This window comes from Heteronotia binoei, chromosome 18, assembly GCF_032191835.1.
Source record: "Heteronotia binoei isolate CCM8104 ecotype False Entrance Well chromosome 18, APGP_CSIRO_Hbin_v1, whole genome shotgun sequence".
In the NCBI taxonomy this organism is placed as follows: Eukaryota; Metazoa; Chordata; class Lepidosauria; order Squamata; family Gekkonidae; genus Heteronotia; species Heteronotia binoei.
In genome coordinates, this window is record NC_083240.1 from 30,729,395 (window position 1) to 30,749,751 (window position 20,357).

The 20,357-nt window shown below is 47.0% G+C and overlaps 1 protein-coding gene across 5 annotated transcripts in view; it reads left to right on the forward strand.

Annotated features, from left to right (window-relative positions):
* Positions 1–7,217: 7,217 nt before the first annotated feature.
* The window catches only part of GTF2IRD1 (GTF2I repeat domain containing 1), a 138,860-nt gene continuing 125,720 nt past the window's right edge, over positions 7,218–20,357 (forward strand). For 4 of the 5 annotated variants that reach the window (XM_060258898.1, XM_060258900.1, XM_060258899.1 and 1 more), the window contains exon 1: positions 7,218–7,453. The gene's annotated coding sequence lies outside the window, so the exon portion shown is untranslated. The remainder of the gene's footprint in view (positions 7,454–20,357) is intronic. The other variant, XM_060258903.1, reaches the window with a different exon arrangement.

Here is a 20,357-nt window from a genome sequence, read left to right on the forward strand (position 1 = left end):
TCAAGGACAACTCTGCGAGAGCTATGGCTGACCCAAGGCCATTCCAGCAGGTGCAAGTGGAGGAGTGGGGAATAAAACCCAGTTCTTCCAGATAAGAGTCCACACACTTAAACACTACACAAAACTAGCTCTCTTTTTACTTCAATGAGGAGGTGGGAGGGGTGTTGGAAAACGTGTTTGCACAGGATGCAAAGACGCATGCTGTAATCAGCTTGATGAGAGCAGAGGGGAAAGGGGTCTGAGGGGTTAGGCTTGGAGACCCAAACTTTGGCCCATGAAGTTCATTGGGCCACCTTGGGCCAGCCACGATTTCTCAACTTAACCTCCCTTGCAGATTGTTGCCAGGATAAAATGCAGGAAGAAAGAATTATTTGCATTTTTTTAATAAAACATGCTTAGAATGGTGTTAAAAGTGCTTTCTTTTTATTTCTCCCATGGGATCCAGGGAACTGGGCAAAGGAATCTCTGGCTCTTTCCTTCCTTCCCCAGGGCACCACGAGGGGAAGGCGCCTCAGCCAATAGCCGCCTCAGCCTCCTCTTCTTCTTCCTCCTCTTCTCCTTCCTCCTCCTCTTTCTCCTTCCTCCTCCTCTTCTTCTTTTTCTCCTCTTCCTCCTTCTCCCTCCTCTTTCTTCTTCTTCTTCTTCTTCCTCCTCTTCTTCTTTTTTTCCTCTTCTCCTCCTCCTCCTCTCCTTGTTCCTCCTCCTCTCCTTCTCCTTTTTCTCCTTGTTCCTCCTCCTCTTCTTTTTCTCCTTCTCCCTCCTCCTCCTCCTCTCCTTTGTCTTCCTCCTCCTCTTTCTCCTTATTCCTCCTCCTCTTCTTTTTCTCCTCTTTCTCCTTCCTCCTCTCCTTCTCCTTCCTCCTCTTCTCCTCCTCATTTTCCCTCTTCTTTTTCTCCTTCTCCTCCTCTTCTTCTCCTCCCTCCTTTTCTTCTTCTCCTTTTTCTCCTCTTCTTCTTCTTCCCAGGGCTATCCAGGTCAGTAGCTCTGCTATGAGATTGTGATAGTCTGGCAAAGCAAGCTCTTTCTCCCCCCCGCTTCCTCCCCAAGGGAGGAGCCTCAACCAATGGAGAAAATAGAGGTTTTGCTCTGTAGCTCCTGTGCGATTAGCAAGCCTTGCAAAACAAGCTGTTACAAAGAAGGACACAAGAGAGAGGGAGAAGGAAGCAGATGACAGCTAGTTGCTCGGTGGCCTGATAGGAGCCCTCTGTGGGCCTGATTTAGCCCCCGAGCCAGATGTTTGATACCCCTGCATTAGGAGGTGGATAAACTATGAGACCAGCTCTTTTTGTAGGGGGAAGGGAACTGGGTCAAGGAGCTGGCCAGTGGAACCTTTTCCCTCAAAGAGTTTGTTTTCTGCATCTGGAGAGGTTTTCAAATAAAATCCTGCCTTCAACAATGCAGCATCCCCCCATGCCCCCTGCAGTGCAGGAAAGCCTTTTACTACGGTATTTTTCAGATCATGGGAAACGGCTTTGGACCAAGTCAGCCATTCGTTCGTGCTGCATTCAGTCTGATCAGTTTCGACAGGCAGAGATCCTCAAGGGTGCTGTGCTGAGAAAGGTCACTCAGGCTGCTGCCTGCTGCTTGGGAATGGTTCTTGGGAGATGCCAGAGCTTGAACCTGGGACCTTCTGCAGGCAGGATGAGATGCTCTCTTCCTGAGCCGCAGCCTCTTCCCCATCTGCTAAAGTGCAGAGTCTGGCTTTCTGTGTCCTGAGGAATAAAGTTTCTACACAATTGCCGCACACCCAGAGGTGGCAGCCTCCTCCTTTTCCTCCTCTTCTCCTTCCTCCTTCTCTTTCTCCTTGTTCCTTCTCTTCTTCTTTTTCTCCTCTTCCTCCTTCCTCCTCCTCCTCTTCTTTTTTTCCTCCTCTTCCTTTTCTTCTCCTTCTTCCTCCTCCCCTCCTTCTCCTTTTTCTCCTTGTTCCTCCTCTTCTTTTTCTCCTCCTCCTTCCTCCTCCTCTCCTTTGTCTTCCTCCTCTCCTTCTTCTTCCTCCTCTATTCCTCCTCCTCTTTCTCCTTATTCCTCCTCTTTTCTCCTCCTCCTCCTTCCTCCTCTCCTTCTTCTTCCTCCTCTTCTCCTCCTCATTTCTCCTCTTCTTTTTCTCCTTCTCCTCCTCTTCTTCTCCTCCCTCCTTTTCTTCTCCTCTTCTTCTTCCCAGGGCTATCCAGGTCAGAGCTGGAAGGGCCCCCTTCTTGAGCTGCGCTGTGTGTGTGTGAAGTGCTGTCCAGTCACAGCTGACTTAGAGCAACCTCATAGGACTTTCAGGGCAAGTGATGAAGCAGAGGCGGTTTGCCATTACCTTTCTCTGCAAAGTCTTCCTTAGCGGTCTCCCATCCACGTACTGCCCCTCCTTAGCTTCTGAGACCTGAAGAGATCGATCTACACTACACCATTCCACATCTCCATAAACTGAGTTACTTGACACCGAAGCAGAGGCCAAGCAGCGGAAAGATGAAGGGACATGACCAAGGTTGTTCACTACAATCTGTGTCAGAGGGAGAACCAGCTGATGATGCACAGCCTCTTTGCAAGCTCTGCTGGAAGGGAGGGGGGGGAGCCAGCTGCACCATCCTTCCTTCTTTCCAGTGGTTACGTAACAAGTCCCAACTATTTGCAGCTGCCCCAAATACTCCCCAGAAGCCAATGATGTCTTTTGTAAGACCGTCTATTCCAGGAAGCTTTCTTGGCCATTCTTCTGCTTTCTGCAGCCCTGTTTCTTAATTAAATTGGGAAAACATTTTTTTAAAAAATGGGTTGAAGGATGCTTTCGGTTATAAGCGCAGCTGTGGGTTTTATTACAGATGGATCAATATCATGCTGACCTCAGGCACTGTGGTGCTGTGCTGCTTCACTGGAGAGGCGGCCATTTGGTCACAGTAATGGTTGGCTGAAGCAAACGGAATAGAACTGCCAGACCTCCCTCACTTTGGCGTTCGGGGCACGAAGGAAGTGCTGGTTCGTTAGGCAACAAATCCCAGTTTGCGTGTCGAAATGACGAAACATATAATATAGGATATATAATAACAACGATAAAATTAGTACTATAGTCGCAAAATAGATTAGTTATGAAATTTGAAATTCAAAATGTTTGAAGTAAAGGACTACTCTATTTTAGAGAAAATAGCATAAAAACTACAAGGAAGGAGACGTCGGGGAGAAATATTGACTTTTTTTGTTCTATATATCCTGCAGTGTATAATAATACTCTTGATATGCTGCTCAAGACCGACGAATCAATGAGTTTCAAAGGAAAGGAGACAATGACAAACCACCTTGCTCGCTCGTTCATTCTCCTGCCTAGAATGCCCTGAGTCAGTTGTGATTTGAAAGCACTTTCTTCTTTTTGGGAGGTGCCCGAAATGTATTTGAATGTGTTCTGTTAGCATGACTACACTGCATTCTCCCAGCTGCTGCCACCGCCTTCCATTGTTAAAAGGCATAGCAGTCCTGTGTAGATGACCCTTCCGCAGTTTGACTCACTGCATGGGAAGGAGACCAGAAGTGGACAGCTGACCCCACCCCTCTCCTCTGCACAGTCACCTAGATGTCTGTGTGGTGTAAGTGAGGGGTGGCCAAACTGTGGCTTGGAAGCCACATGCGGCTCTTCTACACACACTGTGTGGCTCTTGAAGCCCCCACTGCCCCGTTGGCTGGATTGGAGAAGGCATTTGTCTCTTTAAATCACTTGTCCCAGCCAAGCCAACTGGTAGCTTGGAGAATGTATTTGAAATTAAAATTGCTTTCTTTCTACCTCTCCCACCCCATCTATTTGCTTTCTTTCTTCCCTCCCTCACTTCCTGCCTTGCGGCTCTCAAACATCTAATGTTCATGCCTTGCACCTCTCAGACATGTGACATTCATGTCTTGCGGTTCTCAGACATCTGGCATTTATTCTATGTGGCTCTTACGTTAAGCAAGTTTGGCCACCCCTCGTGTAAGTCCTCACGCATTATACTCTCCCTTGATCAGCAATGTTAGGAAAGCCACATCACTGATCATGATGGGATGGAGGGAGGGAGGCATACATGCAAGCACTTCCTCTGCATGTTTAACGATGTGCATTAGGGGGCTTCATTGTAAGTTTTAAGACATGATTTTATTACGTATGTTTTGATTTGTTAGCTGGCTTGTTTACACTGTGCAGACACCTCGGTGGTTGTATGGAGGTGGGGGGGGGGGCAAGGCCATAGTGTTTGGGCCTGCTCTCCTCTCTTTGAGATTTTTGACTTGCGACTTACTACTTGTGTTTCTCTGCGTGCCTTCAGCATAGGCGGAAAATACAGGCAGTGTCTCCAGCGCAGCTTAAAGGATGCATCCAATTGCCCAGGAACAAACAGGAAACAAATGCAAGTGGTTCCAGAAATATAAAATATAAACATGGCTGCAACTTACTAGTCACTTATTACAAAGGCACAACCTGGTGGCTGCTGAGCGTGCATAAAACTGCTCATGGTGGTGATGGAAACAAATTTTTGTGACAACTGTTGAGGCAATCTGATTGGAAGTTTGCCCCACCAAGTGCCCTTCAGGGAGGGTTTGAATCCACATGTCCACAGTCCTAATATGTTCTAACATCTGCATTGCCTAGGGAGCAGGAGAGAGCTGCATGTTGGCGTGCCATGCAGGCAGATCACTGGTGTAATTGCTCCTGATAGCGCTGCTGGCACAGCTTTGTTTATTTTGAGTACATTTTATCCTCTCTACAAGGTTGCCCAGCCAAGCTTTGTGGCAGACAGCGAGCCGACGTGTTGTTGTAAGAGTTGGACTAAGATCTGGGAGACTCAGGTTCGAATCTGCCAGCTGGCTAGATGATCTCAGGGCAGTGATGCTCTCTCAGCTTAACCTACCTCACAGGGTGGTTGTTGTGAGATTAACGAACATTACAAACCTACCCGCTTATTCTGGTTATACTCAGAGGCCCTGCTTCGGTTGCTTCCACACGTGAGGTTAGATGGGTTTTCTCCATCATGGCACCGAAACTTTGGAACTCCCACCCTGGGGAGATTTGTCTGTTTCCCTCTACCAGTTTCTTTGGCCAGAACGTGAAGACTTTGTTTCATTTGGCACACCTCCAAACAATGATTATTGACCCTCCTCCTAATGTCATTGTTTATATGTTTTTAATTGAATTATTGTATGATCGTAACTGTATTTTTAATTGTTTTAGTTGTTTTATGTTCAGTGCCTTGTGGATCCTGATTGCATGGAAAGGCGTCCTAAAAATGTTTTAAGTCAATAGATAAAATGCAGGGAAGTTAGCTGCTTTAGGTTACGATTGAGGAAAAAAGGAGTGTATAAATATCCAGATGAACACATATGATCTTCAAACTGGGAGGTGGCCTGTTTGAAACCCACTATAAGCCACAACCTAGAGGAACATAAGAGAAGCCATGTTGGATGAGGCCAATGGCCCATCCAGTCCAACACTCCGCCACACAGTGGCCAAAGAAACCAGGTGCCATCAAGACATCCACAACTGGGGCCAGGACACCAGAAGCCCCCACACACTGTTGCCGTCCCCAAGATATGCTAGTGCTGTGGTGGTCTGGTGTCTTGCTCAGATTTTGTGTTATTTTCCCCCCTCCCCCTTGATGGAGGGAAGGTAGGTTAATTTAAGCAAAGCTGGGAAGCAATGTTACTGTGAAGATGGACAGTGTGTGACCGTGTATGGATGGGGTGGGGTATGGCTCAGTGGTAGAACCTCTGCTTGGCATGCAGAAGGTCCCAGGTTCAGTCTAAAAAAACCAGGCTGTAGATGATGGGAAAGACCCTGCTGGAACCCTGGAGAGCAGCTGCCAGTCTGAGTAGACAATACTGACCTTGATAGACTGATACAATATAAGGCAGCCTCATGTGTTCATATGAGAAGGGTTGCCAGGTCCCCCTGGCCACCAATAGAGGATGGGGGGGAGGGTCGAGTTGCCAGCTCCAGGTTCAGAAACTTTTGGAGGTTTGGGGATGGAGCCTTGGAAGGACAAGGACCCTGAGGGGGGGGGGCACAGTGCCATTGAGTCCACCCTCCAAAGCAGCCATTTTCTCCTGGGGAACTGATCTCTGCAGTCTGAAGATAGGGTTGCCAGCCTCCAGGTGGAGCCTGGAGATCTCCTGCTTTTACATCTCCAGCTGGCGGAGATGGGCTCCCTGGAGAAAATGGCTGTTTGGAAGGGCTGACTCTATCGCATTCTGCCCTGCTGAGGCCCCTCCCCAAACCCCACTCTCTCCCGGATCCAGCCCCAAAGCCTCCCGGTATTTTTTCCAACGCAGACTGGACAGCAACCCTATCTGGAGATGAGCTGTCATTCCGGGGGATGAACATATATATGAACAGGGGTGGTTTTGTAGAAAAATAGGTGGTGGAGCTCATCCAGGAATTGTTATGCAGCTGCACTATTCAATGGACAAGGTGGGAAGGAGGAGGTGGAGCTGTCAGAACGGTTCAGGAGCTGTGCTCCTGTGAGCTCTCGCTGAATCCGAGGCCTGTATATGAACATATGAAGTTGCCTTATACTCGGTCCATCGAAGTCAGTATTGTCTTCTCAGACTGGCAGTGTTGGCACTCCAGGGTCTCAAGATGAGGTTTTTCACGCCTATTTGCCTGGACCCTTTTTAGTTGGAGATGTCCGGGATTGAACCTGAGCCCTTCTGCTTACTAAGCAGATGCTCTACCACTGAGCCACCGTCCCTCCCCAGGTCTCACCTGGAAGCTGGCACCCATCCAGGCCAGCGCCTCTCCAGTCAAACCCCTCCACCACCAGATTGACGTCCCCACGCCCTCCTCTCTGTCCTGCTGCTGCACCGGCGTGCAAGGCGCGGGGCTGGAGCAAGGGCTTCCCCAGTTGCCTGGCCCTGCCAATCCCCACCAGTGAGCGACTGTGCCGCAGCCTCTCTTGCCCCCCTTCCCCTCCAACCACCACCACCACCACTGCGGGCCTTGCTGCCTTCCTCCTGCTGCAGCTGCTGCCCCTGCATTCACTTGCCCGGAGGGGGGAGAAAAACTGCAAACTGCAGGCACCGCTGCTGCTCGCCTTGCCTGCTGCCAGCTCTCTCTCTCTCTCCCTGCCTTGCCTGCCTTTCTGCCTGCCTGCCTCTTAATCCTGTATGTAAATGGCAGCCAATGGATGCGGCTCTTGAGCGGGGCTGGGATTAGAGCCGGGGCGAATGGCTGGCAATCTTACTGGGATTATAGAACAAAGAGGCTCCCCCCCCTCTTCCTCGGTTTGTCTGCAGCCCCCGGGAGCAGGGGGTGGCTGCATGGGGGCCCCCCGCTTGGCCCAGCGCCCCCCTCCCGGGAGCATCCCTCCCCCCTGAACGGCCAGGGTGGGAATTACCCCCACCCCCTCCCTCAATCCCCCCCCCCCCCCGCCTTCGGGCTCTCGCCTTCCTTCCTCCTCCTCGCAGATTAATTCAAGCCTGCAATCCGGGCGGAGCTGGAAGAGATCCCATCCCTGCGGTAAGAGAAACTTTCCACCACCCCTTTCTGACCCCCCCCCCAGGCAAGGGGGGGTGAACACCCCAGTTTGCAAAGAGGGGGGGTGGCGGAATGAAACATTTTCCCCCCATCCCACCGTTGCATCGTAGTAACTCTTGATTTATTTGATTCAATGTGGGTGTTTTTTTTTTGCAGGTTGCAGATGCGATGCGGGGGGGGGGATTTTGAGATTATTCGAAATTAAAGCCATTTGTGGTGGATAGGAGCGAAAGTGCTTTTTTTCTTTTTGAGCTGGGGGGGGGGGGTCTTCCGATTGGGAGGCGGCCTGTTAGGACCTCATTGATAAATCTGAATGCCACGATTTTTAGATGCGTTTGGCGGGCAGTCTGGTGTCTTGCGTGGATTTTGCAGTATTTTTCGTTGCTCCTTGCTTTTCTCCTCTCCTCCCCCCCTCCCCGCCTTTGGCAGAGGGAAGGCAGTTTAATTCAAGTTGGGTTTGGAGGCAGTAGATTGGGAGGGTGTATATAATTACATGTACATCTATATTTTTATTCACTGCTGCAGTTGAGCAGTGAGGTCAGAGAGAGAGAGTCTGGCAGAGGAAAGTGAGTTGATCATTTACTAAATCTCTCCCTTTCCCTCTATTTTGCTTTCTTATTTTCTCTCTCTACCCCCCATGACACTTCCTTGCTTTCAAACACTTTCTTTTTTCCTCTGCAATCAACCCTCTACAGCTCTCCCCCTGAACTCAGTTTTTGAAATGCTTCTTGCAAATCTCATGTTTGTCTTTTAAACGTTAAGTTTTTTTGGTGTGGATTTGTTATGAATTGAGATTATTATTTTCACTGGATTATTTCTTACATGCCCTGCTGCTTATTTAAATAAAAAAATCCATCAGGGACAAGTTGTGTTTATTGTTAGGAGGATTCACCTTGTGTACAAATGTAAAACAGGAGGACTGAAACCTTCCTAGAAGTCGCTAGACGTGTCCTCGCCCACGTGTGGTGCCTGCCTCCACTGTAGATCCAGAATGAGCGAAGGGCACTCTGCACATGCTTAGAGGCTTTGTTCTGTGGAGTGCAGTCCTGGATGAGGGTTCTGGGACAAGTCAGGCTCAAAATAAGCACTGACAGCCTCCCCCTCACCCTGAGATTTTGTAGGGGGGGGGGGTTGGTGCAGTATGGTCTTGGTTTGGCCACAGAATTCCACTTTATGCAGAGAATACAATTGTTTTTAAAAAGAAGTGGCACTTCAAATGCGTAGAAGATTGTGCCTTGGGGTGCATGTGTGCGACCGTTCTTGCATGTGATAGCTTCTGTTTAAAAAAAAAAAGGAAAAGGATGTTATTGCATGGGCATGAACAGAGCATCCCTGGCTCCCCATGTCTAAATTGGCATTGGTCTGGGCCCCACAGTGCCGTGTGGGCTGCACCGTTCAGGTTTGTGACGCTTTAGCAAGAAGAGGAGGCTTTTTAAAAAAAACAAAACAGATTTATCCATGCGTAGGGAGAGGCGGCAGGGGCGGGTGGGAGAAGAGTGGAACCACAGAGGCATGCTTAAAAATAGAAACAAGTGGTTTAACCGGCGAGGCACTCCCTCGTTTTAGACAAAACCGCTAACCAGACGCAGAGCAGTGCCTTGCTCATGCTGTCCCTTTCAACAGGGAAATGAGTGGTGTAGTCTTCATGGAAAGGAGGGAGATTCAGTTCTGCAAGAAATGTGTGTATGTGTGTGGGGGAGTCTCACTGGACAGAGATTTTGCTACTTTTACAAGTTGGACCTAGCAAGGACTTTGGGCGGCAAGAGTTAGGTACAGAAAAGTTTCTGTTGGATCGATTCCTTATGGTGTGTCAACTGCACCTGCACACTTCCAGCACTGCTTTGACCCCTAATTGAAGTTTTAAATTCCCCTTTGTATTATGATTGGTTGTGGATCTGCACAGTAGGCCAGAGGGTTTGTTACCTCCCTGTGTGGCAAGAAGGATGAATGTTTTGCTTTTCGGTTCTCAATCAGGGGAGAGCAAACCTATAGTTAAGAGGTACTTTTGGACCAGAAAGTGTGGATCTTGTCCCTGCTACAAACTCATTACTTTTGTTCCACCCAGTAAAATGGAAACAATAAACCCTTTTTTAAAAAAACTACATATTGTACAGCACCTAAGCTTTTAAGGTACTTCAAAAATCATGTCTATCTAGTATAGTTTTGTCCACCTTCTCCTTCAGGAATTTCAGAGCCGTGTACATGCTTTTTAATTTTATCACAGCAACCCTGCGAGGTAGGTTAATCTGAAAGGGAGTAACAGACCCATGATCGGGCAGCTAGTTTAGTGGCATTATTTATCTAGTTACTTATGCCCTGCTTTTCTCCCCAGTGGAGGTCTCAAAGTGGCTTACAATGTCGTTCTCGCGCTTCCATGTTGCCCTCCTGATAACAACCCTTGTAGGCTGGAAGTGGGCGCCTGACCCAAGGTGATGTAAACCTGCTTCCATGGCAGAGTACGGATTTGAACCTAGATCTCCCTAATCCCAGTCCACTTTGGGAATTTGAACCGGGACTTCCCAAATACAAGTGCAAAACTGGTTCTTTTGATAATTAGCATTACTGCTATTTGTCTCAGACTCGTGAAGCATCTGTTCTGAGTCAAAGAGTCGTAGAGTGGAAGGGACCTCCATCTAGCTGAACCAACTGCACAATGCAGGAAATTCACAAATAGCTCCCCCTCCCCATACCCCCTGTGACCCCTGCTCCATGCCCAGAAGGTGGCCAAAAAAACCCAAAACCCTCCAGGATCCCTGGTCAAATTGGTCTGGAGAAAAATGGCTCCCTGACCATTGAACCATCAGTGGTCCATCAAATTTAGCTATTTTAAGAGTAACTGCAGGATATTTGCCCTCCAGGAGTTCTTCTAATTGGCATATTTTTTGACTGCTAGTAGGGGGAGTAATGATAGAAGGCAGGAGGGATTCCCTGTGCTTACTGTACACCTTGCAATCATAAAAGACACGAACGAATGACTCTATGCCATCATTACAACAAGGGCACATACGAGCTTCATAAGGGATTTTCCTGTATCTACCCTCTGTAACTGCAGAAGGGAGGGCATCCCACCTCATGAGGGAAAATCTTCTTCTGTATTCATGGTTTTCCAAGTGAAACAAAATATGGCATGAGAGGTAACCTATGAAATAACTCTATAAAGGTGCGCCATTTTGTGAGTTAATGTTATAATACTTTTATCATGTTTTACAGATAGTTCTTACGGATATGTATAGTTATCCCTTTTGTTTAAGATGTTGGCTTTTGCCGTAAATAAAAAAATCAGTGGTCCATCCAATTCAGTCTTGTTTTAGACCTGCAGTGGTTCTCCAGGGTCTCAAACAACGAAAGGCCTTTCCCATCAATTTCTGTCAGAGACACTTTAACATGGGGATGACTGGGATCTTCTGCATGTCAATCATGGGCAGGGTCAGGTCACCGGTACATCTTGTGCAGTACTGACTCTTCTGACTGGCAGGGGTTCTTCGGGGTCTTGGGTGGAGAAAGGTCTGTGCCAAGACCAGTTGCTTGTGGCCTTTGAACTGGAGATGCCAGGAGTTAAACCTGGGAAGTTCTGTGTGAGAAGCAAAGGATGTACCAGTGATCCACGGCCCCTCTCAGACGTTGCAAGAAACATAAGATGAATTGTAAAGCATTTTGCAAGTTAAATGTTCTGTGTGAATAACAGGGAGCAGTGGTGGATTTGTGGTGCCCGTATCAAAGTTTCTCTCTGTGTGGGTGGCAGACCTGGGATAGGTTTCTGTATTATGCACGGGGGACTGAAACGGTGAAAAGTGTTGCCTAGCATCCCCTAACGTTCCTTCTCTGGGCAATGGCTGTAGTGTTTCCACTGGATCAAGCTGCCTCCCCATTGGCACACAGGATTGGATCCTACCAGCTTTTCCGCAGGTGACAGGAGGTAGCAGAGGCCTTTCTGCTTCTGTAAAGACTATAGCAGGGATCACAGGTCCGGTGTGGACTGTAGCCACATGGGGGTCAGGCCTGAATGGAAAAAGCTGGTAGGCCATTTTTACAGTTGTTGGTTGCTGTGAAGCTATCATGGACTATAGCTGTCCTATCAATACCCACCATTGGCATCATGTTATAGATGTAATACACAAAAGCTCTCTGTTGCCTGTCTGCCTGCATGTGCCACCCCTAGTCCAGCTGCTGGCTGAAGTGTTGCAGTGTCATAGAATACTCACAAACATTCGGGGTGAGTCTGTCAGCGAATAGTACTTATTCTCTATTTTTGATAGAAGAGCCATATCTAAAAATGTGCTGTTCTTTCACAAGATTTCCCTAGCATTTTTCTCCTTGTCTCTGTTAAGAGTCTCAGTTCTATGCAATTTGCATAGATCTATATAGCAGGGGTGGCCATACTTGCTTAACATAAGAACCACATAGAATAAACATGAAAGGAAGGAAGGAAAATAGATGGAGGGGAGGGAGAAGTGAGAGAGAGAGATGGAAAGAAAGCAACTGTAACTTTAAATGGCATCTCCAGTCCACCAGCTGACTTAGCTTGGAGAAGTGATATAAAGAGAGAAATGCCTTTTCCGGCCAGTGGGACGGTAGGGGCTTCGAGAGCCACACAATATGTGTGAAAGAGCCACATGTGGCTCCCAAGCCTCAGTTTGGCCACCCCTGATTTATAGTTATTATATACTGAACTAGCCATGGTTCTCTGACTCAATTTGGAAATGGGTTTATGTTGAGCTCCTAGGGTTGCCAATCCCCAGTTGGGAGCAGGGGATCCCATGGTTTCGGAGCCCTCCCCCTGCTTTAGGGTTATCAGAAAGCGGGGGTGGGGAGGGAAATGTCCTTTGGGCACTATATTATACTCTATGGAGATTGGTCCCCGTAGGGTATAATGGATCCATGGGTATCTGGGGTTTGGGGGGGACTGTTTTTTGAGACAGAGGCTCCAAATTTTCAGCATAGCATCTAGTCCCTCTCATCAAATAGTTTCAAAAGTTTTGGACCAGGGGGTCCAATTCTATGAGCTCCAAAAAAAAGGTGCCCCTCCTCCATTATTTCCAGTAGAAGGAATACATTTACAAAGAGCGTGGTCCCTTTAAATGTGATGGCCAGAACTCCCTTTGGAGTTCAATTGTGCTTGTCACAACCTTGCTCCTGGCTCTAACCCCGTCTCCTGGCTTCCTCCCCAAAGTCCCCAGATATTTCCTGAGTTGGACTATCAGGAGTTAAATTGATATCTGAGCAGGGTCTGTCAACAATGGAGAAATGGCAGTTTAAGCCAAGTCTTCTGGTAACACACAATTCTAGTCCAAAATCTCTTCTTCTGGAACCATCCTGAGGTCCTCCCCAATGCACCTGTCCTTGGTGATTCTGATAGGGTTAGCAACAAGAGGAAAGATCCAGTGTCCTCCTGACTGACGTTTAGGCCCCAAAACTGGGTCCGAGTATCCAGAGTAAAGAGGCCTCTCACAGCACCAACTCTTAATATTTTTTTACTTTATTTGTATTCTGCCTTTCATCTCAATGGGAACCCACAGCGGCTTCCATGATTTCCCTCTCCTCCATTTTATCCTCACAACAACTCTGTGAGGTAGGTTAGGCCAAGAGTGTGTGACTGGTCGCCAAGGTCACCCAGCAAGTTTCCATGGCACAAGTAGGGATTTTGAACGTGGATTTTCTGGATTCTAGTCCATCACTTTAACCACCTCACCTCACTGAGAACTGAGACAGGGAGCTTTTATAGCAGGCAGTGATACGGGATTGGTCCCCCAGGATCACCTGGTTTCCAGGCCCACAAGGTTTCTGGGCTGATGGCACATGTGTTTTGACAGCTGGCCATTCTCTCCAGTGACGAGCAGCAGTATGGGGAGCAAGAGGCTCTGACACACAAAAGGTACCTGGTCCGAACCCCATGATATGGAACACCTGAAGAAAATGTACCACCCCCTTGCTGTCAGAGATGGCAGGGAAAATCTTCAGGGACATGGAGTGCAAGTTTTAAAAAAAAAATGAAAACCATCCCTTGGCAGAAATAGAACGTGTAAATTAAGCCTCGTATGTACTAGCGGAACTCTGGTTTCGAGCATAGTTTATTAATTGCTTGAGCCAAAATGCTGCAGCCATGAGCTGTTTTCCCTTTCTCATTTTCTAGTGCCTGCCCTTGATAAGATGCTGTTCTTATTTTCACTCCTACTTGAAGATGCTTTGTTAAAATTTTTTCCATGCGGATTCTTCGAGTTGTCGTCCTTCAAAATTTCTAGAAGCGAAAGCTCAGAGCTGGATGCGGGGATGCGTCTTTCTCAATCGTGTGTGCATGTACACGAATGCTAACGGCCCATGTCGTGAGCAACCTGCCACTTCGCATGCTACAGCTGCGGAGTTATATTTGGATTGTTTGGAATCTATTTTAGGAGAATTTTATGGGTTTTTTTCCTCCCTCAAGTGTATCTTTAAACCAATGAGTAAACCCCTTTCTGGCAGGTGGTTACCAAGTAAATTAATACAGCAGAACTGCAGGAAGAGTGGAGCCGTTTGAAATGTGTAGCAGTGTCTGGATGAGTAGGGCTTAAGCAGTAATTCTTGGAATTAGGTACAGTGTGGTGTAGTGTGAGAGTGTGGGGGGAGCCAGGTTTGAATCCACACTCTGCCGTGGAAGCTTGGTAGATGATGTTGATGTTGGGCCATTTGGATTTTCAAGCTAACTCATCTCACAGAGGTGTTGTGAGGAAAAACTGGAGGAGAGGAGAATGCTGTAAGTCATTTTGGGTCCCCGTTGGTGAGAAAGGCAAGGTATAAATGAAGTAAACAAATATTCCTGGATTCCTTTGAGAGCCAATTTGGTGTAGTGGTTAAGAGCGGTGGACTGTAATCAGGACAACTAAGTTTGATTCCCTATTCCTTCAAATGAAACCTACTGGGTGACTTTGGGTCAGTCACAAGTTCTCTCAGAGCTCACTCTGCCTCACCTACCTCACAGGGTGTCTGTTGTGGGGAGAGGAAGGGGAGGAGATTATAAGCCACTCTGAGTGAAAGGCAGGGTATAAATCCAACTCTTCTTCTTTGTGAAACCTTAGTGGGTATGCCCATTCATTGTGGCAAACAGAGATCCTATTTTACATGGTACCAACTAGATGTGATTCAAATGGGGTTGCCTCTTTCTCCCTCCCTCTATTTTGGTGGGTGCCAGTTGCCTGAAATGCAAGGGGAAAGGCCATTTCTTTCTTCCTTCAACTTTTTTTTTCTTTTTAAGAAAAAGAGAAAGCTTATTTGAATGGTAGATCTTGTACTGGACTCTGTCCTTGGACCCACTCTAACCTGCTTGACTTTACCTATTCTAGATTCCAGAAGTTTTCATATTAAGAGATAGCAATTCTAGATTAAGCCACTGTGATGCAGGTGAAGCTCACTAAGTAACCTTGAGCCAGTTACACATGCTTCGCCTAACCTACCACTTAGGGTTGTTGCGAGAATAAAATCTGGGGGAGAACCTCTCCCCCAGAAGTCTGGGGAAGTTTATAAATGTGACGGATTGCCATATTACCCAAATAGCACTTCCAGGGATTGATGATTCAAAAACAACTATTATGTCTGAATGTGGCTTCCTTATGTGTTAAGGGGTGTGCATGTTAATATATGGACTTGGCTTCTAGCCTTTGGCACTCTAGTAGAACATCCGCATTGCATGTAGAAGGTCCCAGGTCCTGTCTCTGGCATCTCCAGTGGAAAAGATCAGTAGCAGGTAATGCGAGGGCAGCCTCTGTGAGAGATCGCTCAGGTAGAGGAGATTGTGATCTGCTTGGAGGTTTAGAGTGAAGGGTAGGGTATAAATCCAGTTTCTTCTTCTTTCTTCTCTATATGAGACCTTGGAGAGCCGCTGTCAGTCAGGGTAGACAATGCTGACCTTGATAGAACAACAGTCAGACTCAGTAAAAGGCAGTTTCACATGCCCACGTGGTTTCCTTGAAAGTGAAGCAGTTATCTGTGATAATCATCGCTATGGCTATAAATAACCCAGGTCTGTAGACACAGGAGATTTTTTATTTGGGAAATTTATCTGCTGCTTTTCCAGAGACCTTACACTTACCGACACTGAACTTCATTTGTCCCATTGTCATCCACTCACCCAGTTTGTGAAGATCCTTCACAGTCAGCCTTGGCTTTCACCATCCTGAATAATTTTGTTTCATCTGCAAACTTGTGGGGCTTCCCTGTTTACTTCCCTCCATTGTGATAACTGTCCATTGATTCCAACTTTTTGCTTCCTCTCATTTAACCAGTTTTTAAACCGTAAGAGAACCCGTCCGGTTATCCTATGACTGCTAAGTTTACTCAGGAGTCTTTGATGAGGTACCCTGTCAAAAGCCTTTTGAAAGTCCCAAGTGTATAATGTCTGCTGGGTTGCTATTGTTCACTTGCTTGTTCACTTTCTCAAAGAACTCCAAAAGGTTGGTGAGGTAGGACTTCCCTTTGCAGAAGCCATGCTGATTTTCCCTCAGCAGGCTTTGTCCCTCTAGGTGCCTAACAATTCTATCTTTGATTACAGCTTCAACTAATTTGCCTTGGACAGATGTTTGGCTGACTGGCCTGTAATTTCCTGGTTTCCTTCCAGGTCTCTTTTTAAAAATTGGTCTAACATTTGCTGCTGAATTTAGTGATAGGTTACACATAACGGGTTAGTAGATCAGCTATCTCACATCTGATAATAAAGCAGAATAATGCAACGAGAAAGATCTTTAGATCATAACTGACTGTTACCCTTCATATTTCAAAGCAATCTTCAGCATGAGAAGTGCCCACACCAGTAAATTTGACGAAGCATAAAAGCCTCCCTAAATAGGGAAACCCTGACCTAGGCGGCCCAGGCTAGTCCAATCTAAGAAGCTAAACAGAGTCAGCCTTGGTTAGAGTCAGCTAAACAGAGTCAGCACTGGTTAATATTTGGATGGGTGACTACTTTAGTCCAGTGTTGCTATGCGGAGAAAGGGAATGGCAAACCACCTCTGATCGTCTCTTGCCTTGAAAACTGTATGAGGTTGCCATAATTCAGCTGTGACGTGACAGCACTTTCTCTACCAAATAGGGATGCCTTGACCAACCTTCTGAACATGGGAAGAGAGGGCTGCAGCTGAATCAGGCCCCTGGAGGGCTCCTATCAGGCCCCCGAGCAACTCACTGTCATCTGCTTCCTTCTCCCTCTCTTCCTTCCTTCTGCATCATAACTTGCTTTGCCAGGCTTGCTCAATTGCACAGGAGCAATAGCGCAAAGCTCCTCCCTTTGAGAGGAAGTGGTGGAAGGAGATCTAGCTTTGCCTGGCTCTCTTAATTGCACAGCAGAGCTACTGAGCCAAGCCTCTCTTCCTTCTGTTGGCTGAGGCTCAGCAAGCCAGTGAGGTGGATTAGGCTGAGTGTGTGTGTTTGTCTGTGTCCTTTATAGAGTTTATATCTCCCCTACCTGGCATTACTTTTTATGACATACAGGGCCCAGCTCGACAAGGTCAAGATCCGGCCCTCATAGCGAATGAATTCTACACCCCTGAGATGACAGTTAATTCCTGCACCATTTGGTTTGTGGCTCTTTGCACTGGAATGTATACCTTTTTAAGTGAAATCATTTTGGCTTTTAGGTATGCATATTTCTTTCCATTTTATTTGGAGATGGCAGCTTATCCTTATCCTTGCAAACATTTCACATATGAGTCCTGCGTATTTGCAAAGGGGAAGAAAAAAAGGTGATTAGAAGCCGGTTTGTTCTTGGGGCTGCAACCCCCTGAGATCTCCGTTTAGCCTCTCTTCCCTTTCTTCCCAGGTTGACTGAGTCTTGTGAGGGCTACCTGACCATTTTTAGAACTATGAAGCTGGATAGCAAATGCGTTGTCTAGGATGACCTCCCTTTTTCAAAAGGAAGAACGGTTCGGCGCTTAGGGTGACAGCACAAGATGCTAATCCAGATCCAAATTGTATTGTGAAACCTCTTTGGCTTGAACGGCCTTTTCTGATAAGGCTGGGCGTTTTAAATTCCACTTACTTTCCAGCACCGAAAACATAGATGCCTGCAGCTATATGTGGGTCACATGGAACACACTCTCTGATTTTAATCTAGATACTGGCCAGAGGAGCCTGCAATTGAGTTTCTGTTGTCAGGCCTGGTCTGTTTGTCCTCCTCCTCTGTCTCCCCTTTTCTGCTAACGATGGGAATGGTGGACCAGCGGTTTCTATTTGTTCATTGTTTTTTTTCTGTGATTTTAGTTATTGTGATTCCAGTAGGGTTGCCAGTCCCCAGGTGGGGACAGAGTGCCCGCCCGGTTTGGAGGCCCTCCCTCCGCTTCAGCGTCGTCAGAAAGCAGGGGCGGAGGAATGTCTGCTGGGCACTCCATTATTCCCTATGGAGACCAATTCTCGTAGGATATAATTGTGAATTGATCTGTGGGTATTTGGGGCTTGCGGGGGGGTGGGTGGGACTGTGTTTTGAGGTAGAGGCACCAAATTTGCAGCAGAGCATCCAGTGCCTCTTTTCAAAATACCGTCCAGGTTTCAAAAAGATTGGACCAGGGGGTCCAATTCTGTGAGCCCCCAAAGAAGGTGCCCCTATCCTTCATTATTTCCAGTGGAGGGAAGGCATTTAAAAAGTGTGCAGTCAGAACTCCCTTTGGAGTTCAATAAACTTGTTACAACCTTTCTCCTGGCTCCATCCCCAATGCCTCCTGGGTTCACCCCCAAATTTCTTGAATTGGACTTGACAAGCCTAGATTCCAGAATCCTGCTTAACCCGTTTGATTAAGACTCTGTCCTACCAAATGCAATGCAAAATCTAAAAATTTAAAAAAAAACAAAGACCTTAAATAAAATCTTCTCAGTTATCAAAGAAGAACTGATCTGGGGGAAATGTGGTTTGATTCTTCTTCCACCTTCGTCAGGGCTTTTTTTGCAGCAGGAACTCCTTTGCCTATTAGGCCACACACCCCTGATGTAGCCAATCCTCCTGGAGCTTACAGTAGGCCCTGTAGAAGAGCCCTCTAAGCTCTTGGAGGATTGGCTACATAAAGGGTGTGTGGCCTAATATGCAAAGGAGCTCCTGCTACAAGAAAAGGCCTGACTCTCATCATGATGCTGTCCTAATGTCAGATGCGCCCAGTTCTGGCTGCTGTTTGTCCTGCTGTAGGGAAATGAAGAGGTTGTGGCTGCAAAGAAAGATTCTAATGTGTACTGGAGATCTAGTTGTGAATCTTCTAACGTCTCCTCTGGTTTAACCTACTGTCACTCTTAGAGCTATTTATTTATGGCAATGCTCACCCGCCTTTAATAGCCGCAGTAAAACATAGGTGAAGCTCAACAATATTGCTAAAGCAACGACAAGAAACCAACACAGATCCTTACTCCTGGGGTGGCCAAACTGTGTCTCGGGAGCCACATGTGGCTCCTTACACACATATTATGTAGCTCTCGAAGCCCCCACCACCCCACTGGCCAGCTTGGAGAAGGCATTTCTCTCTTTAAATCACTTCGCCAAGCCGGCCTGTGGCTTGGAGAATGCATTTAAAGTTAGTTGCTCTCTTTCCATCTCTCCCTCCCCCATCTTCCTTCCCTCCCTCCTTCCTTCCCTCCCTCCCTCAAACCTCTGATATTCATGTCTTGTGGCTCTCAAACATCTGACATTTATTTTATGCTGCTCTTATATTAAGCAAGTTTGGCCTCCCCTGCTCCGAGCTACCTTCTGCAGAAGCTTTATTAAGAGTGGCTGTTTGAATAATTTGCCTTTACAACGCCTTCAGTAAAAGCAGATTCCAGGTCTGCCTTTGCCACTGCATCTTTCTTGTAGATCCAGAAGAACCCGTAAATCAAGACATATTTAGTTAGGTTGCTGAGCAGATCGCTTGTGCTTTTCAACGGCTCTTGCATCTTTCTTTGAGCAAATTCCAGAAGACAGCTAGATTGGTCTGCTTCAGCAAAAAAAAAAAAAAATGAAATCAAGAACATAAGAGAAGCCATGTTGGATCAGGCCAACACTTTGCGTCACACAGTGGCCAAAACCCATGTGCCATCAGGAGGTCCACCAGCAGGGCCAGAATTCCAGAAGCCTTCCCACTGTTGCCTCTCCCAAGCACCAAGAATACAGAGCATCGCTGCCCCAGACATAGCATTCCATCTGTACCTTGTGGCTCATAGCCACTGATGGACCTCTGTTCCATGTTTATCGTTTCCCCTCTTGGTTGTCTGTGCTTGTAGCCCTCACCACTTCCTGTGGCAGTGAATTCCATGTGTTAATTACTTTTTGAGTGAAGCAGTATTTCCTTTTATTGTACCACGAAGACTCACCAGATTTACCATGGCATGAGCTTTTCGTGGAGTAGAACCCACTCCCTCAAACATCAGTCCTCAGAATTGTGTCCTCCGAGGTGCACGAAGCCTTGTGCTTGTAATAAGTCTGTTAGTCTTTAAGATTACAAGACTCTTTCTTCGTTTTTAATAAAGCAGTGCTAATCGTTTGCATTAATGAGCCCGCCGTGCTAAAAATAATTTATTCCTTTCATATTTACATTCTGAGTGGGGTGCTGCGGTGGAAGTAGTGTACTTAAGTTGGCATGCGGCAGGTCTCGGGTACCAGATTCAGAAGCTGTCAATTGAAAACTGTGACAAAGAAGACTGAATAGCTGGTGGCAAAATGTTTTAAATCCAAAGGCTGTAACCTCATTGACCAAGAAAGATCTGAAAAGTTAGGTACAGAGCTTGGAAGTGCTGCTCGATACAGTGGTCACCTTAGAAAATCAGGTGGCTGCTGTGGTTCAGAGTGCTTTTGCCCAGCTTTGGCTGATATGCCAGCTGTGTCCATTCTTGGCTCATCTGATATAGCCACAGTAATCCATGCCTTGGTTACATCTAGACTGGATCACAACTTCTAGTGATGTGTGGA